This window comes from Ambystoma mexicanum, chromosome 2p (genome assembly GCF_040938575.1).
Source record: "Ambystoma mexicanum isolate Mex_15411 chromosome 2p, UKY_AmexF1_1, whole genome shotgun sequence".
NCBI classification, from domain to species: domain Eukaryota; kingdom Metazoa; phylum Chordata; class Amphibia; order Caudata; family Ambystomatidae; genus Ambystoma; species Ambystoma mexicanum.
The window spans coordinates 715758932-715785171 of NC_090923.1; the positions used below are offsets into that span (position 1 = coordinate 715758932).

A 26240-nucleotide genomic window follows, 5' to 3' on the forward strand; every position below is an offset into this window, starting at 1 on the left:
TCAGTAGTGGTATGGGTCACTGGTCCGGAGGCGATTTCCGTCCCATCCACCGTGGTAATGACGTCTTTAACCACCTTTGGACAAAGAGGTAAGTTCATCCTGGAAGCCAATTCGCGGTCCACATAATTTCCAACTGCTCCGCTATCAATGTATGCCTTAATTGCATGCAAACGATCCGGTTGCTCTGGGTTTACGAGGACCATTATGAAGTGTGAGGTCAAAGAACTGGTTTTTACGCTCGGCAAGCGGACCTCTACACTTGTCGGGCGAGGTCATTTCCCAGCTCAGGCTTTTCAGAACTCTTATCAGAAGCTCCCACTGTCTTCTTAGGTGGTTTCACCGGGCAATCTCGAAGAAAATGTCCTGAATTTCCACAATAGAGACATAGTTGCATTTGTCGTCTCCTGTCGCGTTCTTTCTGGGTTAGGGGACCCTTTACAACCCCAATTTGCATAGGTTTGACGGCTTCAACTCCTTTGGTGTGACTTTGAGGCTTAGGGAACACTTGTGTTTCAAACCTGGATCGATCCACCTTTCTGTTTTGTAGTCTGTGATCCAATTGGACCACCAAATCAATGTACTCTGAACAATCCTGAGGAGGAGTCACTACCTGGGCAAGGACGTCTTTGAGTTCGCCACGCAAACCCGTGTGAAAAAGCGTGATTCTTTTGTCCTCAGGCCATCTGGTTTCCACGATTAGCCTATTGAATGATGCAATGTAGGCCAAAAGATCTTGATTGCCCTGTCGTAGGGAAAGGAGTTCGTTGTCCAGGGCCTGCCCCTGGGAATGCCTTGCAAAAAGTCTTTCCATATTTGCCTGGAAGGTCGGGAAATCACGAAGGATCGGGTCATCCTGTGTAACCAGAGGGATCGACCAATCAGCGGCACTGCCGCTAAGATACGAAAGCACAAAGGCTACCTTAGTCTGGTCAGTCGGAAAGGCTGCAGGTCTACAAAGAAAGTGCAATCGGCATTGATTTATAAACACCGCAAACCTTTTAGGGTCACCAGAGAAGCGTTCAGGCGGTGCCAATGGCACATTTCCGGGTAGGTTGATTTGAACAGGATTGGCTGAAGCCGCTGGGATATAGCTCCCTCCTGAATTAGGTAGCAGGGTTTGCCCCGCTTGTGTCTGTAATAACTGTCTGGCGAGATCATCAGTTTGTTCTTTTGATATTATCAATTCCCTCCTAAGGGCATTCGTTTCCTGGCAGGCAGCATGAACTTCAGCTCTTAATTCCCCTAATAACTGGGCCAGTTGGTCTGTGTCAGAAGTTTCCATAGCGCCTGGGTAGGAGGTTATTGGTGGGCTTCGCGTTCTGTACCGCTCACCTGATTCCTACGGAGGTGCTGATCCCGGCTGGGCTGCTATCGTTTCTTCAATGGAGAAGCGTAGAGCTCGGACGACTCTCAGGACTGGGCTTCCTCTTATCGAATGTCTGACTTGCAGGGTAAGTTTTCTGCAGGTGGAAGAAAAAGGGTTAATCACCGTTTGATGGGATTCCTTCTCCCACCAATCGCCAGTTTCTCCCACAGCCTAGCTTTCTACTTATCTCGGCGAGCTCTCACCTTAGGCGTATAAATGCTGAGCTCTCCTTCCTGCGTCTGGTGCAGGGGTGCGTGGATTCCAGTTACGTCACTGGATGAGTTCAGTGTTGAGGCTCAAGTCTTTTGCGGCCTTAGTTGTGGCACTGGTGCTGGGATGCCGAAGAGCGATGCCGCAGTTACTGCACGAGCGGATGCCTGTAAGTATACTGTAGTCTTTAGACTTTAAAAGATGGGCACCTCAATAATGTCCCTTTTCCTTTGTTTCAGGCCTCGGGATGCTGTGGGCGTAGTTTTCCGTTGCCGCTGCACGTGCCGATGCACGTAAGTATAATGTTCGTTGGCCACTTTTAATGGCACCTCTAATAATGTCCTTTTTCTAGTTTTCAGGTGCCGGGATGCTGCAGGCTTTATATCCGTTACCACTGCACGTGCCGATGCACGTAAGTATAATGATCGTTGGCCGCTTTTAATGGCACCTCTAATAATGTCCTTTTTCTAGTTTTCAGGTGCCGGGATGCTGCGGTTGATGCAGCCGCTTCTGCGCGTGCAAAAACTGGTAAGTTAAGATGAATGCGACTGCCTTCACCCGAACCCCTTTTTAATTATGTCCTTTGCCTTTCAGGTGCAGAGAAGCTGCCGAAGAGAAGGCCGCGGTTAGCTCCGTTGCAATCACGGATGGATCAGGTAAGCGGGCGCGGCTGCGAGCGAGTTGCGCTTTTCTAACCTTATGTTTATTCTTTGCAGGTTTTGCCGGTGACTGGATTCCGGGATCTGGTAAGTATTGTTCTGTGTCTTTCTTCATCCACAGGTTGCTGCGCGGAAGCTGAAGATGACTCTGGACCTGGAATGCAGGAGCCGACTCGGTGAGCGTCCTGCTGCTGCTGCAGAATAACGCGAAGCACGTGTTTTCCATCAGGCGTGGTTTAAATAGCAGAGAAGTGCTTCCAGTGTGTGTTCTTCCACCGGTTCCATCCAGGTAAGAAAAGAGTTCCTGAATGGAGGGAATAGTTCCTCCCAGCCCTGATGGCTGGGGACTTCAACCAGACGGGATTGTTCTGGGTAAATATGCAGCATGGTCTGCCTCAGGTAAGTCCACCCAAGCATTATTACACTGTTTATCAATATGAGCCCGGCGCCTATGGCGCCGGGACTGAAACCCTTCATGAGCCTGGCGCCAAAGGAACCAGGACACGGTCCAAAGGGCCCCTGTAGGGGTCTGCTGGGTCCGGAGTAGTGGAAGACGGGTCTGCTTCCGAGGGCGCTGGGCCAGTCCTGGCCCCTCGGGAGTAGCGCCCATGACAATTAAAGGCCTGGTTGGATTAGGGAATTCTGACTGCTGGACCCTGTTTCCCAGTCTCTATTTGCTGCATTTCAGAAGCAAATGGAGTTAGGAAAGGTTTTAGTTGTGATTAAGCTCAAATCAGCAGCGGAAGAAATTATTTTGAACTGTGGAAAAAGTCCAGATGGTTTGTCTGTGAATATTGTCAGTGTAAAAAAAGCAGTGTTCAGGATGGACTGGATTAACACGATAGGGAAAATGTGAAATTATGTGGTACACTCTTCCTTCTCAAAAGCGGATAAACCGATTTTTCACACTTCAGAGGTATTCAGAGAGATTCCCTAATGCATACTGGAGGAATCCATTTTTAAGATTCCGGTTGAATCTGCTCTACACAAAGGAAGTTCTTGCAGTCTGTTCCAAAGAAACTGAGAAGGATAGGTTTTGTAATATATGTCCAAAGTTAAAAGCGGTTCAGACCTTGAAGCATATATGTTACCCCACATTACAGGCTTCACATGATTTGTTAACAAGTTGGAGTGGTAAATTAAGATGCCTACTGGGATAGATTAGGTTCGGGCCAGGAAACCTTTCTTATCCCAGAGGCACTGACATTTTTAAATAAAATAGGTATATTAAATATCAGATGATGAATTTTTACAATAATCACTGGTTAGTGGTTTGGAACTAATGTATACAACTGGGTACAATTGAGTGGGAGATTTTATAATTGCATAAGGAATTTATTTGTAATGTTTTCATTGTTTAAATAGGGCAGCGGATTGTGTGAATATGACTATGTAAAAGGTTTTTAATTGCATAATACTGTTTATAGTACATATTTTGGTATGTGAAAGCAGTGCCCTCTTCAATGCGGGTAAGCACTAAATCAACCCGCCTTTTGCTGATCCAATCTTGGATGTCAAGTGCTTACTTGATGCTCACCCCGCCAAATCCGAATTCCTACTCTTCACCAACAACACTGAACAGCCAGACATTAAGACTTGGCTATCAACCATGAACTCTGCGGGTATCACGCCTGAGCTCACCATTTGCGCCAAGTCCCTTGGGATCCACATCGATAAACTTTGAAAAGTCAATCCCTTCCTCCCTACAGACAGATTTAGATCTACTGTTCAAGCACTGGTCCTATCCCACCTGGATGGGCCCAATGCACTCCTTGAAAGCCTCCCGTCGTCCTGCCCCTGAGAAGTGTCCCACATGCAGCTGCACACCTCATCAAGGTCCTACGCAGCTACGACTACATCACTCCGGCTCTCATCGACCTTCACTGGCTTCCACTACATACATGAATCACCTTCTAGTCTTGCTGCATCATCTATAAGGCAGTCACACTCAAGTCACCCAGCTACCTTGAAGAGAAATTCAGCATTTCCAGCGGCCATTGCACCACAAGAAGCCAGGTCACGTGCAGACTTGAAATCCACCACTGCAAAAAGGAAAGCACCAGAAAACAATTCTTCTCTGCCTATGCCCCAAGACTATGGAACCTCCTCTCTGTCAGCATCAGACTAGCCCCCACACTCCTACAATTCAAAAAAGAACTCAGGACCTACCTCTTCAAGGAATCTCTCTGCCTCAACAACTAGGCCATCAGATCGCCCCTCACCCCTCCTGACTCACTAAATGCTGCCCACCTGTCTCCTCCCCACCATCCTGTACAGCTGAACCCCCCTTTGTGCCCCTCTGTATCCCCCCACCTCCTTACTATAGATCTGTTCTGTTGTTACCTCTGAAAAGCGCTCTGTTATACATCTGTACTGTTGAATGAATCTGTAAAGCACTCTGTTGCTTCCAGCACTGGTCAATGGGCCGGCTCTTGCAGGGTTCAAGATCCGGCATCAGATGTCTGGCCGGCTATACCGAGCCTCCAGCTTCGCAGAGGGAAGCTGGGAGCTTGGTGATCTAATCTGCCCTGTGCTCCTTTCACCGGCATCATTTGCGCGTCTGCAGTCTCTAATCACTCAGCCTGTTTTTTTTTTATTTTGGCCTGAAGAGGACACTACAGGTATCAATGGGCCATGAATATCACTGGGAGTGGGCATCACTGCTGAAAGCAGGCTTTCTACACGCTGGGCACACTATTGGTTTCCAAATGTGCATTTTACGATTCCTTAGAAAAGCAAAAGTAATGTTCAAACTGAAAAATGCTGCTTGCATTCACTAGTTTTCTTTGAAATGTGTTTTATTTTTGTCAGATTTCCACGTCCACTCTGTGATTTGTGTGCCCCTTTGTGTTTTATCACAGGTTATATTTCTAAAGACGTTATATGCTTGTCAAATTGGTAAATCACAAATAAAAGCTTCTGTTGTGCTGACAGCAGTTATTTCAAAATTAAACTGTGGGTTCATGGGTAACAACTTTTGATTTTCACTACAGCGGCAGAAATAAGCCCCCCTTTGCCATGAGCGACCAGCCCAACCCAAACCCTGGCTAACCACATTTTATAGCAGTTGTTTTTTCAATAAGGAATTGCAAAAAGTCATATGATTTAACAACCACTTTTGAATAAATAACATCTCAGCAACGGTCTCCCAACCTGCTGAACCACCTTGGTGGCCTTTTTCTGTACAGCGTGTCTATGAATCCCTTAATGTACTAAAAATCACTGCATTACCAACAGTATTTTGGGTGCACCACTGCCATGGAAGTGATTTAAAGTGAAAATGATGTACAGTGTGGAGTTTGGAAAGAATAACGGCATGAAAGAAATTGCACAATTTTTTAAATATTATTTTGAACATTTCATTTGAGTGGAGTCCAACTGCCAGCTCTGCCTCCTCGGGAGTCGACCCCCTCGGAACGCCACCCATACCTCCAAACTCGACCACCCCCCAAACCTCCCCGCAACCCTCCCGCCACCTCCTCGGCACGTGTGGGATCCTGCTTTACATTTTTTCCATTTCCACCACTGTTTGCTTCTCAAAGCCAGATTCGTGCTCAATAAATACTGTAATAATAATAATAATAGTCATTATTCTGGTAATCTGTATGAGGAAAATTATGTTTGTCTTGGGTTGACTTTTTAAAGGTTTGTAATAAACCACATAAAAAAAATGTTTAAAAAATGTATTTAACCATAGACATTATTAATTAAAAAATGTTTTTCAAAATAAAGGGTGTTTGAGCGCTGGCAGGACTTTGAAATGTTTCCTAGACCTGTAAGGCTATTTTCTGTGCAGGGGGGAAACTTATCGTCAGTGCTCTGCGCAATTATCACATCAGTCGCCTTTTGAGGGTGTTCTGCTGGGTGCTACTGGAAGCCTGAGAATCTTCAGATCCCTGGAGAATGTCCTTCATGTTACACCGACCACACTTTTTAACGTGTTGCGATGATTGGTTGTATTGTGCCTCACGGGAGCGGGCTCCAGGGCGCAGGAAAGAAAGGGGGTAGATGATTAAACGGGACAATAAAGCGCTGGGAATGAGTGTGGATGGCAACATTGAGTAAACAACAGAAGCGAGATGAAGAAACTAATTAGGCGTGCATGTGAATGGCTATATCTATCCAGCAGGTGGCGCTAGGATACCAGTCTTTTTTCCCTGGTCTGTTCTTGTATTGATTGTGGAAGCGGCGGGGTCTTTCGTTTACAGGAAGAACCCTTGCACAGCTCTAGGAAGCTGGGAATTTAATATCACAGAGCTAGCTCTATTGTGGAGGCAATAGGGTAATGTGTTATGTTATGTTAATGAAATGTATAAAGCGCACATACACCACAAAGGGCACCTTGGCGCTAGGAGGCTAAATGGAGAACGAGCTTAACAGCCTAACTAAAATAGTAGAGTTTTAAGAGAACACTGGAATGGAAGATGATACTTCATTTTCCGCACTGCAGGGGGCAGCTTGTTCCAAAGTTGTTCTGCTGCAACCAAAACGGCGCCGCCACCCAACCAGGACCGCCGAAATTTCAGGATAATGACAAGATTAGCCATGGGGCTCAGGAAACGCTGCTTGTAATGTGAGTGCTGTAAAGTGCACACTTTATGGCACAGAACGAAAATAGAGAAAGGAAGATATTGCTTTCACAGGACTCCTGACTGGCAACATGAGGGCAGCTGCTGTGGCCCCGCTAAGGCTCAAAGCCCCTTTAGTTTGAAAAGGTGGAAAGGCCCTGACACCGCCCCTGCCCGTATTCCTTCCTTGTGGCTGCTATTGATAAAAAAGCATCCTGTACCTATGCTAGAAGACACTTGCTAATGTTAGCCTTGGAATGCTACTTGTTTATTATTCTGATTACAGCCAGAAGGAAGCGAGTAAGGGCACTGAAAGGGAGTACCCATGCTTATTTTGATCACTGCGAGGAAGCATATTAAGCAATGGGTTGTGTTATGATGAGGGAATTCCTTTAGTTGGGTGGAGGGGGGCTGCAAAAGGTGTCCATGCCCGAGGCACCAAAAGTGCTTAAGGTGGCCCTTGGCCAGCTCCAAACAGTAACTGAAACCACTTCCGTACTGACCACGAATGGTACACGTCGCCGATCCTGGCACCAGATCAGGCCACCTCGCCTCGACTTGGCACCCCAAACTGGGGGGACCAGCTGCTAACTCCAACACAAGTCTGCTGCCACTTCACCTCTGCCTTGAGAAAAACTTTGGTTGAAACGCGCGTCGGCTGCTTGTTTTCACAAATTCTGGCCAAACTGGCTTGTTGTTCTGACCACGTCTGGCTAGGAATTGTCACATTGACTTTGTTGGTTAGTTACACCAATAAAAACCATATGCACACAAACCTAAAGACTGGACTATGACTAGACATTTGAAAAAAGCAGAACTGCTAATATTGGTCCCATGGATCCAGCCAGCGCCCACATTTAACAAAGGTTTGTCATCCCAGTAAGCATCAAATTTCTTGGGAACCCCAGAGTTGGTCCCCAGACAAACCATGATCCAGGCTGCAGGCTAAACTTTACCCACTAATAGGAGGTGCACAGGGGACCGGGAGTCCCGACCCCAATAACTCCAACCCTTCTGAAACTGTAACTGAAACGAAGTCTTTACATTAGGCTGTTGGATCCCTTTATTTTTTATTTTTCATACATCTCTTCACAGTATTCAAGTAATTTCAAGTATTCAAGTAGTTTCAACTGAGGAGTTCAGTAACCAAAATAAGAGAACACGGTTGAAAGCTACAGCACTGATTTGGTCACAGAGCCCTGAGGTGACATGCAGTATCCTTTTTACGTACTTTGTCATTTTAATGCATGGTCACATGGTCAGGCTCTTCATTACTTGATCAAAGGGCAGGGCATGGCATGGCCACCACTCCTCAAGCACTCGCTTGTGCACCCTCTCCTCAAAAAGCCTTCTTCTGACCGCTACTGCCCGGCTAACTACCACCCTAACTCCATTACCCCCTTTCCGGTCAAACTCTTGGAGAAGCTGGTCATCTCCCAGCTGATCCACCACAATGAATCTGTTGTTTGTCTCCACGACCACCAGTCTGCCTTGAGCAGCCAGAGGCATGGAAACTGCACTCCTGAACACCCATGACGAATTGCTCTGAAATCTTGATTCCAACTCTCCTTCCATTTTCATCCTTCTTGACCTTTCCTCTGCATTTGAAATGGTCAACCATGCCACCCTTATAAACCGGCTCTGTGATACCCTTGGCAGCACGGACCTAGCACTGGACTGGTTGACATCCTTCCTCAATAACCGACCATGCCAGGTTCAACTGGGCCCTTTTCTCTCCTCCGTCACACTCTGCACCTGCAGCATCCCTTCGGGCTCTATCCTCTCGTCGTGGTTCTTCAATATCTACCTTGCCCCTCCAGGCCATTTGATCTCGGCCTTCAATCCTCCCTTCCAGTGTTATGCAGACCACATGCAGCTCTCCTTCAAGTTTCCCTTCACTGCCTCTTGTTCTTAGTCTCTCATTCTCGACAGTCTGACTATTCAGGCATGAATACTTTGTCGGAATTGTGCTTATTTGACAATAATATCACTACTGTATCCAGTTGAAATATATATCATTTCATGAATTCTCGATGCGTAACATAGTTCACCAAGTTGACTGACATGTGTTTCGACCTTAGGTCGTTTTCAAGGCATATCGCAATTAGATCATAACATTGTAAAGACAATTATCCAAAACATTACCATTGAGGAAGTTGAGAAGAATGAAGCGTATACAAATGAAAAAGAAAGAGAAAAGAGAAAACAAATATATAGAAATTACAGTTTATGAACGTTAATGTTCATGTCCATGTTTAAATGTCATTAGTTTACTCATAATGCCTAAGACTATATTTGGTCCTTATTTGACACGTGAACAATACAGCATTGGTGTCTTGCTAAAAGTGCCAGAAGAGATAGAGTTGCTCTCCAGCCCATGCAATGTGCATCTTGGTGTATGTTTAGTGGTAATCTGTCCCTTTAGATGAGGGCTCACTGTTTGATCTCTCCCTTGTTGGTACCTGCGTTCAATATCAGATCCCTGAAAATGGTAGATGGATTCATATATAGTTAGCTAACTGATCATTGACTCCAAGTGTCATTGTATAAAAATAGTGTAAATATAGAGAAGTTATACTCACCTTACGTGCTGCAAGGATGCATTGAATATTAGCACGGCTATTAAGTATTCTACATCTCTGCTTCACACCTTAAATGATAATTATCCTCACCTAGACAGATTAAAATGTGGTCAAATACTAATTGTTAGTCCAATATGTGTTGGTGTTAAAGTATGTAATGGATATTGAGTATCCTAAGATCCAATAAATTACCTGTGTCATTGGGTGTCCTCTGCACAGTGTTTTGAGCTGGTCGGATCAACATTCAGCATTTCATTGGCCTGCGATCGCCATTTTGAAACTTTATGTTTGTCAATAACATGGTGAGGTCAATGTACGAGTTTGCGTTGGTCTTGCTTCACTTGTTGTTAAAGAATCTTAATGATTACATTATTAGAATGATGTCTAGAATTCTCTGAGATTCTTATGTCCCGCTTTATAATGTGTTTAGAGCATTGTCATGATATTCGGTCCTTCTGTCCAATTCCATAATGTTTGAATATGTAGCTATACTTGATATGATATGGCATTTATAACACGCCTATACACAAGTGTTTCAAGGCACCCACTTGTGTCATGTTCGTAGATGCTCAGCGTATTATGCTGACCGGAACTGATCTGGTTGAGTGCTAAATAAACAATCACTCTTCGATGAATTCTATTAATATATAGTACTTGATTAATGCGTCTTCTTGATAGACTTCGCCTTTACTTATCAGGTTAGGTCCCTTTTGTATCATTCTCTATAAGCTTGGTCAGGGTGAGGAACTGTATCTTAATAAGGCAATCGTCCATAGTGTGTATATAGTAGTAAGCCAAAACATAACAGTTAAGCACTTCAAATATCAAAAAATATGTATACATTGTTGAAGATTGCATTCATACTGAGTGTCTGTATGATAAATGCCAGCACAGTACAATTATATGCTTCAAATTACGACAAATAAATTATGTAAAGTATGTAAAGGATGGTCTAGTTAGCATTTTGCTGTCTGATGCATCAATTTATCATGCTTATAAAATGCCAAGCATAATGCATTCTACTGTATATTGCATCAATTTCTCATACAGAATAAGTGCCACTTAAGCATGTTATAACCTGATATTCAGAATGTTGCATGTTACATGCTTCACCAATATTTTCCAAAGTCATAAATCCAATTTATGCCCAGAGTTAAAAGAGGTTCAGACCCTGAAGCATGTTATGATATGTTGCCCCACATTACAGGCAGAGAGAATTAAGCTTCACATTATTTGTTAACCAGTTTGAATGGTGACTTCGGAGGCCTTCTGGCATAGATTAGGTTCGGGCCAGGAAACATTTCTTAACCTGGAGGCACTGACATTTTCAAATAAAATAGGTATATTAAATATCAGAGGGTGAAGTTTTAGAATAATCGACGGTTAGTGTTTTGGAACTAATGTATAGAACTGGGTAGAATTGAGTGGGAGATTTTATAATTGCATAAGGAATGTATTTGTAATGTTTTCATTGTTTTAATAGGGTGGCAGATTGTGTGAATATGACTGATGTAAAAGGTTTTTAATTGCATAATACTGTTTATAGTACATTTTTTTGGTATGTGAAAGCAGTGCCCTCTTCAATGCGATTAAGCACTGCATCAACCTGCTACCTGCCATACCACACTGCATCGAAAAATCCAGCGCCATCAACACCTTTTCATTGACAAAATCAGCAAGATTTGCCAGCACATATAATAATAATTATAATTATTCTTTTATAACACGCTTAATACCAACGATTAGTTTCTAATCACGGGATCGGGATTCCAACCTGTGTTGTGCTGCTTTGTCTTGCTTTCAAGTCAAACACGTTGCCCTTGAGCTATCCTTCCTCAGCATACCAGCTCTGCTTCCACAGACCCACCTCACGTTCGTCCTCACGAAATCTCCACATCCTGGACAACATTCAAGACACTCTTGAGAGAGGACCTGGTAGAAACCTTGGCCGCCCTCAAAGCCATATCGTATACAGCTGACATCCTCCCAGCATCCATCCTGAACACCCTCCCCAGAGAAGCTCTCCTTCCCCACCCAGAGATCATCGACAGCTCCCTAACCTAAGGCACCTTCCCATTGACCCTAGAAACAGGACAAATCCTCCCTCTACTGAAGAAACCCACTCTGGATCCCAACAACCTAGGTAACTATGACCCCATCACCCTTCTTCCATTCCTAGGTAAGATCATAGAGAAAGCGGTAGCCGCACAGCTGCAGCAACACATCGACACCAACAATCTCCTCTAAACCTACCAATCTGGATTCAGACCCAGATGCAGCACAGAGACAGCGACCATACAGATGGTCGACAACGCCCTCAAGATCCTTGATGTGCGCCACCCCTGCCTCCAGGTCTACCCGACCTCTCAGCAGCTTTTGACACAGTAGACCACAGGCACTCACGGACACTCTACATCGGCGCATGGGTATCAGCAACATTGTCCTACACTGGTTAAAGTCCCACCTCGCCAACCGCCAGCAGTTTGTTCAGATGTACTCCTCTAGATCGCCAATGCTATCCATCACCTGTGGAGTCCCTCAGGGTTCCTTCCTCTCCCCAGGGATCTTCAATCTATACATGGTGCAGCTGGGAGCCATCCTAGCCACACAACATCCACGTCCACCAATACGCCGACGACACACTGTTTTACCTCAAGATTGACTCCATCAAGGTTATACATAGGCTCAAAACCTGCCTTTTGCTGATCCAATCTTGGATTTCCAGTGCATACTTGTAACTCACCCTTCCAAGACCGAATTCCTACTCCTCACCAACAACACCGAACACCCAGAAATACAGACCTGGCTATCAACCATGAACTCTGAGGGTATCACGCCTGAGCTCAACATTTGCGCCAAGTCTCTTGCGTTCCACATTGACAAACTGTGAAAAGTCAATCCCTTCCTCCCTACAGACAGCTTTAGATCTACCGTTGAAGCACTGGTCCTCTCCCACCTGGATGGGGCCAATGCACTCCTTGAAGGCCTCCCGTCGTCCTGCCCCTGAGAAGTGTCCTACACGCAGCTGCACACCTCATCAAGGTCCTACGCAGCTACGACTACATCACCCCGGCTCTCATCGACCTTCACTGGCTTCCACTTCATACACGAATCACCTTCTAGTCTTGCTGCATCATCTATAAGGCAGTCACACTCAAGTCACCCAGCTACCTTGAAGAGAAATTCAGCATTTCCAGCGGCCAGTGCAGCACCAGAAGCCAGGTCACGTGCAGACTTGAAATCCGCCACTGCAAAAAGAAAAGTACCAGAAAACAATTCTTCTCTGCCTATGCCCCAAGACTATGGAACCTCCTCTCTGTCAGCATCAGACTAGCCCCCACGCTCCTACAATTCAAAAAAGAACTCAGGACCTACATCTTCAAGGAATCTCTCTGCCTCAACACCTAGGCCATCACATCGCCCCTCCTGACTCGCTAAACGCCGCCCACCTGTCTCCTCTCCACCACCCGGTACAGCTGTACCCTCCCTCTGTGCCCTTCTGTATCTGCTACCCCATACTGTATATCTGTTCTGTTGTTACCTCTGAAAAGTGCTCCGTTATGCATCTGTACTGTTGTATGACTCTGTAAAGCACTCTGTTGCTTCCAGCACTGGTCAATGGGCCGGCTCTTGTCGGGTCCAAGATCAGGTATCAGATGTCTGGCCGGCTATACCGAGCCCCCAGCTTTGCTGAGCTTGGAGCTTGGTGATCATCTAATCTGCTCTGTGCTTCTTTCACCGGCATCATTTGCGCGTCTGCTGTCTCTAGTCGCTCAGCCTGTTTTCTTTCTTTTGGCCTGAAAAGGACACCACGGGTATCAATGGGACATGAATATCACTGGGAGAGGGCATCACTGTTGAAAGCAGGCTTTCTACATGCTGGGCACACTATTGTTTCCCAAATGTGCCTTTTACAATTCATTAGAAGAACAAAAGTAATTTTCAAACTGAAAAATGCTGCTTGCATTCACTCGTTTTCTTTGAAATGTGTTTTTTTTCAGACTTCCACACCTACTTTGTGATTTGTGTGCCCCTTTGTGTTTAAGCACAGGTTATATTTATAAAGATGTTATATGCTTGTCAAACTCGTTAATCACAAACCAATGCTTCTGCTGTGCTGAGACCAGTTATTAGGAAATTAAACTATGGGTTCCTGGGTGCCAACTATTGATTTTCACTACAGGGACAGAAATAACCCCACCTCTGCCATGAACGACCAGCCGAACCCATCCTCTGGCAAACCACATTTTATACCACTTGGTTTTTCTATAAGGAATTGCAAAACGTCATATGATTAACAACCAGTTATGAATAAATAACATCTCAGCAACGGTTTCTCAACCTGATGAGCCACCCTGGCAGCCTTTTTCTGTACAGCATGTCTATGGATCCCTTAATGTACCAAAATTCACTGCATTACCAACAGTATCTGCCATGGAAGTGATTTACTGCCGTGGAAGTGATTTAAAGTGGAAATTATGTACAGTGTGGAGTTTGCAAAGAAGCCGCATGAAAGAAACTGCACTATTTTTGTAATATTATTTTGAACATTTGCTTTGAGTGGAGTCCAACTGCCAGCTCCCCGGCCCGTGTGGGATCCCGCTTTACATTTTTTCCATTTCCACCACTGGTTGCTTCTCAAAGCCAGGTCCGTGCTCAAAAAATGCCATAATGATAATGATGATGATAATAATAATAATAATAATAATAATAATAATAATAATAATAATAATAATAGTATTTAACCATGCAAATTAATTAAAACTTTTTTAAAAAAATAAAAGAGGAGGGTGTTTGAGCGCTGGCAGGACTTTGAAATGTTTCCTAGACCTGTAAGGCTATTTTCTGTGCAGGGGGGAAACTTATCGTCAGTGCTCTGCGCAATTATCACATCAGTCGCCTTTTGAGGGTGTTCTGCTGGGTGCGACTGGAAGCCTGAGAACCTTCAGATCCCTGGAGAATGTCCTTCATGTTACACCGACCACACTTTTTAACGTGTTGCGATGATTGGTTGTATTGTGCCTCACGGGAGCGGGCTCCAGGGCGCAGGAAAGAAAGGGGGTAGATGATTAAACGGGACAATAAAGCGCTGGGAAGGAGTGTGGATGGCAACATTGAGTAAACAACAGAAGCGAGATGAAGAAACTAATAAGGCGTGCATGTGAATGGCTATATCTATCCAGCAGGTGGCGCTAGGATACCAGTCTTTTTTCCCTGGTCTGTTTTTGTATTGATTGTGGAAGCGGCGGGGTCTTTCGTTTGCAGGAAGAACCCTTGCACAGCTCTAGGAAGCTGGGAATTTAATATCACAGAGCAGGCTCTATTGTGGAGGCAATAGGGTAATGTGTTATGTTATGTTAATGAAATGTATAAAGCGCACATACACCACCAAGGGCACCTTGGCGCTAGGAGGCTAAACAGAGAACGATCTTAACAGCCCAACTAAAATAGTAGAGTTTTAAGAAAACACCGGAATGGAAGATGATACTTCATTTTCCGCACTGCAGGGGGCAGCTCGTTCCAAAATTGTACTGCTGCAACCAAAACGGCACGGCCACTCAACCTGGACCGCCTAAATGTTAGGATAACGACAAGATTAGCCATGCCAGAGCATGTCGGAGCCATGTCGGAGCGGAGAGCCCGAACCAGGAGGTAAGGCATACATTTGTCCTGTAGAAACTCGGCACCAAAATGATTGTAAGTACGGTGGACTAGGCAAAGGGCTTTAAACGTAATCCTCTCAGCCATGGGAAGCCAGTGAAGAGCACGGATCACTGGGCTACATATGGAGACCCTGTGTCATCCCTTGCTGCCAAATATTGAAAACGCTGGAGCGCTGGATCAAGCCTTTCAGTTGGGCCAGATAGAGGGCAATGCAATAGTCAACCAGAGAGGGAACCACCTAAGGGTCTAAGGCCCCTGATAAATAGGGAAGTATCTTAAAGAGAAGCTATGAAGAATGTGGGGAGGATTTACTGGTCATCTTCAATACTCCTGGTCCTACTCTTCCTCGTCTCAGTATTGTATTGTATTGCATTGTATTGTATGGATAGTTGGTAAAGCGCGAACAAGACTGATAAAGGCATCAAGGCACAGGTACACAACATGAGGAGTTTCATCTTCTTAGGAACCCTCCTTCTTTTCCTCCCACCCCCTGCTCCACCCCTCCATCGGGGATATAAGGCCCCACCAGCCCGCATGGCCTCAGTTACATCAACCAAGGTACAGCCCCATTCCGCCAGTCAGGAGGGAGAGGCTGGAAAGAGGTACTGGGAGGTGCCGAGTAGGACTATGAGTAATGAAGATTACTGGTAAGTAATCACCACATTACCTCCACGCCCCGCTTCCTCATCCCAGTACACAGGAGGTATACCAAAGGAAATACTGAATGGGAGCAATGAACACACAAGACACCACAATGTGAACACTACCCAGAACCGTTTTATTATCCAACACAGAAAGGATACTGCGAACCCCAGCACCAAAGGCATCTACCCCTGCCCTGTGAAGATTCAAGTGGTAGAGTTACACAAAGGTAATAGGCTCAGCCCACAGGACCGTCCTGCAAATGTCACCAATGGACAACCCCTGTGCCTTCGCCCAGGATGCCACCATAGCCCACGTGGACTTGCCATGGACTCCAAGGGGAGAAAGGACACCAGAGGACTGATAGGCCAATGAGATAGCATCCCTAACCCATCTGATAACGGTAGGGGCCGAAGCTCTAGAGCCAGTCTACTACCCCCCCAAAGGGCACAAAGAGACTATCCGCCTTCCTGATGGAATCCAAACTTTCCAAATAAATCAAGACTGCCCTGTGGGAGAGTGTGAGGGGGTGTGGAGATGAAGTAGGGGCAAGCACGGGGAACAAAGAAAAAGCTAGCGAAACGGACTGGGTCCGGCGGAACTCCCCGTAACCCCCATCTGCCAACATCTTCACCCCAGACTTTAACAGACACAGAGGAAGTTGACCCCCCCCCCCACCAATCCAGGAGGCCTAAAAGAGGAAAGCTGCATAGAAAGGCAGAAGTGTGGAATGGAGGGAGGAGTGGAGGCACCAGAGATGCGGCGCAAAGACGCTCTGCGGCCACACAACAAGGGGTGCTGTTGCGCAGCATAGCGGGCTAGACGCATCTTTGTCCAGCTCTGTCCGGCGCTGCGAATATTGCTGCAGAAACACCTAAAAAAGAAAAATCCCAGACCGTTTCCAGGACTGGCGAGTGGGATACAGAGACGGGAGGTGTCTGAGTTGAATACTGACTAGATTGCCAGTCAGGATAACCCGGGAACTGTGATTGAGTGCAGGAAATTGACGGCCGCCCGCACTGGACAAGATGGGGTTCGGAGGCACATAAATCCGCCGGATGAAGGAAGGAGGAGGTCGAGTGCACCAAAGCTGCACCAGGTCGCTGACGAAGCTCCGGAGTGGTTGAAAAACAGAGCTGCATCAAGGGAAGCAATGGGGGGTGGGACACTACCACAATTGCGGGCAGGAAGAATGGTGCGCAGAGCGGCACACCCCCAGGGAACGGTGAGCGAGCCCGTGGAGGGAACAAGAGGATCGGCGAACCCAGTGCTGGCAAAAAAGAGTGCACTTCCCCCCAGTACCCCATCTATTCCCCCAGGAGAGTGTGAGGGGTGTGGGGACGGAGTAGGGGCAAACAAAGGGGAGCAAAGAAAAAGCTAGCGAAATGGACTGGGTCCAGCGGAACACCCCCTCCTCCCCCATCTGCCAAGATCCTCACCCCAGTCTTTAACAGACACAGAAGAAGCCCCCCCCGACCCCAATCCACGAGGCCTAAAAGAGGTAAGCTGCATAGAAAGGCAGAAGAGTGGAATGGAGGGAGGAGTGGAGGCACCAGAGAAGTGGCGCAAAGACGTTCCACAGCCACACAACAAGGGCAAGGGCCCCTTGAAAGTACCTAACAGTACCTAAGAGCACATGAGTGGTGGACCGGAAGGGGGGAATACCTCGGCTCAGAGAAGGGCGTGAAGGGGAGACAAAAATACAGAGGGGGCAGCTAGGACACATCCAGAAGAAGCCATACAAAGGGTGGGCAAGAGATACTAACGAGGGGAGATTAAAACACCCCAGCAGCACGAAAACAAGGGGCCGAGGCAATACAAAGAAAGGGCCAGAGTCGAAGTAAGCCGCCCCCGCACGCAAAGAGAGTACGGATGGGACAAGAAAGGCACCCTAAAGGCTAAAATGGACGCCTTCATGGTCCCACCCAAGAAAATATCGTGAAGTGACAGAGGAGACTGGGGAGTGGGGGAGGGTCTCCCCCGTCCATGAGTGAGCTGATGCCGGTGATAACTGAGTCAAAAGCTACCATAGAGAGAAAGATTGAAACACTGGGGCTGGATGTGAACTTGTTGCGACAAGATGTGTACAAGATATCGGCAAGGATGGGCTAAGTGGAACAAAGGGTTTCAGACTTGGAAGATGTGACACAACCCATAAAAAAAACCTGCAAGAGCTGCAAAAAAGGACAAAATTGCTTGAGGACAGGACAGAGGACGCAGAGGGTAGGGCCCGGCGTAACAACATCAGGGTGTTGGGCCTACCCGAGAAGACAGAGGGCTGTCAATGCAACTATATTTAGAAAAACGGTTACAGGAATGGATGGAACCGGCAGGCCTTTCACAGTTCTTCTCGGTGGAGAGAAGACATAGGATCCCTAATCGAGCAATACCGGGGGCCTCCTCCAGACCTGTGATTGCAAAGTTACTAAATTACAGGGATGCAATACTGCAGGCCACTAGAAAGAAGGGCCCGGTCATGGTAAATGGAGAAAAAGTGTCAATGTTCCCGGACTTCACGAGGGCTATCCAAAATGCAAGACACTCCTTTGAAAAAATGAAAAGGCGGCTGCGCAGTGCAGAGATAAAAATACACTATGCTCTTCCCTGCCACATTGCGAGTGGTGGGGAAGGAAAGGGTCACATTTTTTCAAAGTCCGGAAGAGGCATGGGACTGGCAGACAGAGTAGGTTTACAAAAAGACTACAATAGCTGCAAGAGAGGAAGTGGGAATGAGACACACTAAGTGACTGATCAGGGGCAACAGTAAATGTACTAGGACCGTCCACATTCAGAGATTGAAATGGTAAACTAGGAGGTGTGCAGCAACCAAACTTTTCTCTAGCTGCCATATACGACCAGAGCGGGGCTAGAGAGACAACGGCACATTGTTCCCCCCTGATCAACGGCAGTAGTGCCGGAACAATCCCACATTGACTAGTGTAATGGGTTTACAGATGCTTTATGTTGGGGGATGCATAGGGTGGTTTGAGTGGGGGATTTGGGTGGTGAGGAGAAGCAAAAGGGAATGTTATTTTTCCGCAGATCAATAGTTTATTGGGTAGTTTCGTGGCTGAGATTAGGGCTACAGAAAGAGACAAAAGTAAGTCACCCACCGGGAATCTTCCTGGAAAGAATCTTACAATAGGCAATGGCCCAGGGAACTAGGACTTGGGAATCAACGTTGAAATGTGTAACATGGAATGTGAACAGGTTGCTCGATAAGATAAAAAGGGGCCTTGTGGTCAAACAGTTAGTACGGTTACAAGCAGATATTGTAATGCTTCAGGAAACGCACTTGATTATGACGGTCTGGACATTTCTAGCAAGAGGACGGTATGGAGTGGTGGAACACACGAGGTATGCTAGAGGCACTAGGGGGGTGACGATACTGGTGAAAAACTCAGTTCCCTTGGAATTGACACAGGTGGTGAGAGACCAGGGCGGGGGAATAATGGGGGAAGGACGGTTTGGGAAGAAGCAGTGCGTCTTATTTCAGTATACACTCCCCCCGGATTACAGGAAGGCACATTTAATTTGGTTCAACAGTGGTTAGCTCAACACGGGGGGCATTGCAGTGGTGGGGGGGACTTTGACGATACGGTACAGCCAAAAGAAGAAGACAGATCACCCTACAGGAGGGACAAGGACCGACACCCCACACCAAATTAAGAGCCTTTATTGAAGCCACGGGGCTCAGGGACGGGAGAGAAGGGGTTCTCTTTCTATTCACACGCACACTCGGCACTGTCAATGGATTGACTATGTGTTCCTCCCAAATGACCTGATGAATAGGGTGACTGTTGCGCAGCTTCTTCCCGAGGGGGTATCTGATCACTCCCCTCTAGAGCTACAGATTAGGGGAGGGAGGAGGCAATATGAAGGAGTGTGGCGCCTCAATGCTTTTTACCTTAAAAAGAGGAATTTGTGGATTCTCTAAAAGCGGCAATGGAGGAGTACTTCAGGATCAACCAAGACACAGTGGAGAAAAGCTCCACCTTATGGGCGGCATATAAGGCAGTGATTAGGGGGAAAGCAATGATCTTGGTCAGAGAATGACTATGAAAAAGGAGAGAGATGATGACACATTTGGAAAGAGAGGTGGAACAGGCGGTGAGGGAGCATCTACGACTCCAAACTGTAGAAAGTTGGAGAGAGCTTGCTAGGACCATAGGTCAGTTGGGGTCGCTGGCATGGGATGAGGTGAAAACTTCATAATGGGAAACGAGGGTGAGAATCTTTGACACAGGGGAGAAATGTGGGAGGATTCTAGCGTGGTAGGATAAGAGGGACAAGGAAGCACGCTGGCTGAAAGAGATTAGAGTGCCAGGGGGGAAGGGTTATGGCGGAAGAAGAAGCCTTTTCAAATTACTACCTTAGGTTAAATGGCGAAGGCGCACAGAGGGACAGGGAAAGTACCCTAAAGTACCCGACAATATTTAACGGAGAACAACCTGCCCAAGTAGACACCAGGGCAGATGGCATGGTTAGAGGAGGACCCCACAGTGGAGGAAATCCAGGCAGCGGCGGTACAACTACAGTCAGGCAAGGCCCGGGACCTAATGGTTTCCCCGCAGAATTCTTAAAAATAGTGGCGGGAAATCGATGGAGGTAATGAGTGCAATGTTTTTAGGAAAGGCTGGGGGTGGGGAGGCTATCACTGGATGTACGTCAGACCACAGTGGAGAGACTAAGATCTTAGCAAGGTTCTGGCTAATAAATGACTACCTGTGATGACTGACCTGATCCCTCCCTATCAATGTGGATTTGTCCGGTGAGAGCGACAAGAATGAACCTATGCAGACTACACACTGTACTAGAGGCTGCCTCAGATGGGGAGGGTCCATTCGCAGTCGTGTCATTGACGCTGAAAAAGAGTTTGATTCGGTGGGCTGGGAATACTTGTGGGCAGCAATGGAAGAATTTGTTTTTGGGCCGAGATATGGATCATGGGTGAAGCTGCTATACAGAGATCCAGAGGCGCGAGTCAAGGTAAATGGGTGAACGTCTGGGAGTTTTCCACTCCGCAGGGGGGCGAGGCAGGGCTGCCCCCTGTCACTGTTGCTTTTTTTGTTGACAATGGAACTACTGCCACGTGCATCAGGGCGGATGTGTATTCCAGGGTATTAGAAGGGCCCACGGGAGGTAGAAGAACGCATCTCTCTATTGTTATATATGGTAGACCCTAAGCGGACAGGACCCAGGCCAATCGAGATATTCTGGGAATTCGCGGAAGTCAGCGGTCTCAAGATAATTTGGGACAAATCGACCCCGATGTCAGTCAAGGGAGGAGCGTAGGCGATCCCGGAAGGATGCCCACTGAGGATAGCTCAATCACGTATGAAATACTTAGGCGTCAAAGTGGGCACGTACCCATCAAGATATTTGGAAATGTATTTAGATCCAGTCATAGATAGGCTGAAGCAAGAATGTGAAGTACTGGAAAACACTACAACTAAACATGGTGGGCAGGTCCAACCTGTTTAAAATGATGGCTCTGGCAAGGCTTTTAAACATGCTACAAAATGCCCCAGTTAAAATACAAGAAATTTAAGACCATTGAGGGAATAAAAAGGGAAATTATATGGGGCAGCAAAACACCAATATAGTGTTGTCCACGCTATGCAGGTCACTGTGTGCGGGCGGATTAGGAAACCCTAAATGTGCTACAATATTATTGGGCCTCTCAATTGTTGATAATTAACGAATGGGTATTCAGAGGGACAAACAAACCACAAATAGCAGCGACGTGGCCGATATGAGGGGGACCCCCCACTACAGGTGTTATATGGGAGCAGGACGAGACACAGATTTCTTAGAACAGGGGAAGTGTACTAGAAGTTAGGATGGCTACCCTGAAGGCTATGGGATGGGAAAGGAAGGTGACACTTAAAGCACCCCTATGGGCCAACATGAATTTACCCAAAATCAAGAAGTTAGGGGCCCAGGAGAGGTGGCAGGAAAAGGGCATTAAGAGAGTTTCCGACATCATAGAACAGGAACAGTTGATATCATTCCAAGGATTGAAGGACAAATATGGGTTATCAGACAGGGACAGATGCACATACATCAGACTACAACATGCGGGGGCAAGGGAGGGGAGAGACACATGGGACTTACCGGTGAGGTCACCGCTAGAAGTGTATTTATTGGAGGGAGAGATCATGGGAAGAGGGATCTCCAAGTTATATGGGATGCTTAATAGTTTTACGGCCAAACCTATGGAGAGACTGAGGGCCGCCTGGGAAAGGGATTTGGGAAACATGGAGGAGGAAGAGTGGGTTGAAGCTATGGGATCACCAAGGGAAGTGAGTATTGATACCAGATACAGAATAATCCAGTTTAAAGTATTGCACAGAGCTTACTATAACAGAGATAGCTTATGTTGTATAGGGAGAGTGGAACATCTGAATTGCATGAAATGTAGAGATGCAGAGGGGTCCTTCTACCACACGATATGGAACTGCCTGGTCGCTCAACTTTTTTTGGGAAAAATCAGAGTAAAAATGGAAAGGATAATCGAAGGAGGGATCCCTGTAGATCCAAAACTGCTGCTGCTTAATGTGTGGGGGGACCTAGGATACGGGATAAAAGCAAAAGGTATATTGAGAACAGCCTTTGTGTTAGGGAAAAAGAGACTAGCAATGGTATGGGGAACAGCTGCAAGACTGGTTTTTCATCAATGGGTGGAAGAGATGGACAGATGTGCAGAGATGGAGAAAAAGATCTATGAGTATAGGGGGTGGCCTCGGAAATTCCCAAAGATATGGTCAAAGTGGTTGGAACTGGGCTAAGAAGTACTCCCCGGGGACCGACAGAAATAAGGACAAGGGAGGAAAAGGGTGAGCGAAGAGAAGGGGAGGGCCTGCAGGATTAATAAAGGGAGGGTGGGAGAAGGGGTTGGGGCGGGAAAGGTAGAAAGGGTGCGGGGGATGTTTTAAGGTTTTTGAGGGGGATGTTGACATTGATGCCATTATTGTTGGAAAGTGTGTTATAAAATACACTATTAAAGTTTGAAAACTAATAAAATGTATTAAAAAGAAAATGACTGCCCTGTGGACATCCAGGTGGCTCAAGCCCACTTGTTCCTGGGTTGTGGGATTAGGGAAAACTGCAGGAAAAACTACCTCTTGACACACATGGAACTTGGATACTACTTTAAGGAGAAAGGAAGGGTTGCAGCAGAGAAAAAAGAGTGTCCTGCTGAACAAGCAAATACAGAGGTCTGCAGGTCAAGGCACACATTTTTCCCAGCCATCTGGACGACGTGATTGCTACCAAGAAGGCTGCCTTGATGGATAACACCTTGCGAGGGACCCCCTATAAGGGTTCAAAGGAGCACCTTGAGGGGCTCTCAAAAAACAAGAGGGAGGTCCCACAGGGGTAACCCCAAGCCCGATATGGGCCTCTCTATAGAAAAACTATTTAGTAATCGGGAACAATCTCCCAGACTAAAATCTGAAGACACCCAAAAGGCTGTGGTGGCTGCACACAGGGCCCTTAAGAAGGACACTACTAACCCTAGGTCAAACCTTCATGCAGGAACTGAAGAACCCCTGGGGTTGAACAAGTGATTGCAGAGAACCCATTCCGCAAGCATCAGGCCTGTAACACACCCCAGTGCCTGGAATATGACTTCACTGTGGAACGCTGCTTGTCCATTCGGATATAATCTACTAACTGTCGGGATAGGCCCCTCCACTGCAGCGTGTTCCTTTCAACTTCCAAACCCCCCAGGATCCGACTAACCCCTGAGCTAATGGCATCAGGATTGGATGAATCAGTAGCAGGAAAACTGTGGAGACAGCCAACTCCAAGAGAAGAGGAAACCAGCTCCTGCGTGGCCAAAACAGAGCCACCAGAATAACCCAGACCTCAGCTCAATTTATTTTCAGAAGAACCCTCAGGATCAGAGGAAGAGGAGGGAATGCATGCAGGAGGCCTGTTGGCCAAGACAGATTCATGGCATCGGTCCCCCAGATCCCCTGACATGGAAATCAGGAGCAGAAACTGAAGGACTTTCTGTTCCGGGGGGAGGTGAAGAGATCCAACCATGGGTTCTCAAAGTTGTAACAAATGGATCAAAAAATGTCCTCCCGATATCGCTGGGGTCATCCATTCTACCTAGCGTTCGAATGGCAGGGCCAGAGATACCAGCTAGTCACAGAAGTAGACATTCAAAGGGCCGCAGAGGACCTGATGGGTGACCACGTGAGATGATCTACAGATCAAACTGGAACCGACGGAGACCAAAGCCGTGCCCCTCGGGGCCCAGACCCCTCACAGGGGAAGCTAAAAGTCAAAGGCTCACGCAAATTTCGGAAGACCACACACCCCTCAACAGATCAAGGGGACCCTACAAGAAAACATAAGTAGCATCTGAGGCTTAATAAATGCCTTGGCTGTCCACAAGGAGCATCAGAAATTCCTTCATTTTGTGCACACTCAACATGCCAAGGCTCAATCTATGTTCTCTTATAACCCTCGGGCATCTGAGGACCTCGTTGGGCATTATATGTTTTCCCCACACCAGGCGGGAAGTTCTTTGTTTAAACGACCTAGGTCGGAGTTGATAGTTTCCCATTTTGGGGCTATTTTCAGGTTTTATAATGGGACACTTGGTATTTCTCCTCAGAGATGTGTTGGTGCCCAGGGACTCCGAGTTGCGATATGTGCTGAGGGGGTCTGCTGAAGCTGCCCACGGGCCTGAGCCGCGGGGGGGTGGGAGCGCCCCCGCCAGATCCTCACCACTGGTGCTAGAAGGCAAACACATAGCGGAGAAAGGCATGACGTAAGGTTTCATATTAAAAAATTCTGTTTCCTGGGGCCGGGGTAGTGACCCTGGCGGTTCGTTGCTCGCTTCAACCCTTCCAGGGGAGCAGGCGGCGAACGCCCTACAAAACGGGTAAGAGAAAGGGAAGGAGGGAGGGGGGATGGAGTTTTTGTCGGGGTTCAGGGGAAGAGGGGAGTCCACCTCAAGTCACGGACACGGGTTTTGCAACAGGCTTTAAGTAGCGAACACTCAAAAGGGTTCAGAGAGCACAATACAAATGATGAAAATGATTGAGGGGAAAATAGGCACGCTGAACGTCAAGGGCCTCAACTCCCAGAACAAAAGGTCCTTAACGAGTAACATGTTCCGCAAACAACGCCTAACAGTCCTTTTCCTGCAGGAAACTCACTACAAGCAAGGAAAGGAATCGAAAATAAAGGGGAAAGAGATCGGTAGCAACTACTGGGCCTCTCACAGGAGCTCTAAGAAGGAGGGGGTGGGCATTCTCCTGTGCAGGACGTTTAATCTCACGAGAGTAGAAACCAAGCGGGGCTTCGGGGGCCGGTTCCTGGGTATTAAGGGAAACTATGAGGGGGAACGTATCACCCTAGCCACTTTATATGCACCCAACTCGGGACAAATACCTTTCCTTACCCAAATCCTCAATCTCATGGACGAATGGGCGGAAGGGGCCATGATACTGGGCAGGGATTTTAACCTGATACTGGATCCCCATCTAGACCGATGGTCCGCGAAGGGAGGGATGCCCAAAGTGATCTCCAAAGACAATCTAGCAATTCAAACTTTGCTGAGGGAACACTATTGGGTGGACGTCTGGCGTGCAGGACATCCAGGCCAGGGCAGTTACACCTTTTTCTCACCCCCGCACTGTACCTATACCAGAATTGATCTTCTGTTGGTTTCCGAAGAGGGGAACGGGGTGGTGTCACAACCAAAAGTAGAAGCCATAACATGGTCTGACCATGAACTGCTTATAGCCAACTGGTCTCTACCCATCTTCCCAAGATCCTCCCGATGGCGATGCAACGACACACTCCTCCGAGACCCCGTATTTTGGGACTTCATGAGGAAAGAAATGTTGGCCTACTTCGAGATAAACGACAACGGTGAGACCGATATGTCTATGGAGTAGGAGGCGGCAAAAGCAACCTTCATGGGCCTCCTTATTGCAGAGGGCTCAAGGCGCAAACGAGAAAGGGGCCTAATTGAAAATAAGATCTGCACGGAATTGGGTGGGCTGCGTGCTAAGCTAGGCCTCCCAGAGGTAGACCGGGGGGCTCTCCTGGAAGAGATGCAGGGCAAAAGGCAAGAACTCCACACGGTCCTCATAGGGGAAGTCATTAAGAAAATGCGATACACCAAGCAAAGGTACTACGAACGAGGGGACAGAGTTGGGACCCTACTAGCACAAAGAGCTAGAGGCTGTAGAATAGAGAGAGGAGTTGCTCGTTTTAAGGACGGAAACGGAGGGACCTGTGGGGGCAGGGAAGAAATAGCGGAATGTTTTGCTGACTACTACAGCAAACTCTACTCCAGACGGGCAGGTGAATCACTAGATGATATCCGCACCTATCTGGCAGAACACCCCCTGCCTAGGCTATCAGAAGCAGAACTAGAGGCCTTGCAGTGGGAGATATCAGAGGAGGAGGTGGAGGGCGCCATCAAGAGGCTGAAAGCAGGAAAGGCCCCAGGGGGTGACGGCTATACGGCCGATTTCTATAAACAGACCCAATCGGTTCTGCTGAAGCGACTGACCAA

At 47.1% G+C, this 26240-nt stretch overlaps 1 long non-coding RNA gene across 1 annotated transcript in view; it reads left to right on the forward strand.

Annotated features, from left to right (window-relative positions):
* Window positions 1-14957: 14957 nt before the first annotated feature.
* Window positions 14958-26240, forward strand: part of LOC138565924 (uncharacterized) — a 101442-nt gene continuing 90159 nt past the window's right edge. The window contains exon 1 of the long non-coding RNA XR_011301709.1: window positions 14958-15037. This is a non-coding gene — a long non-coding RNA (uncharacterized lncRNA). The remainder of the gene's footprint in view (window positions 15038-26240) is intronic.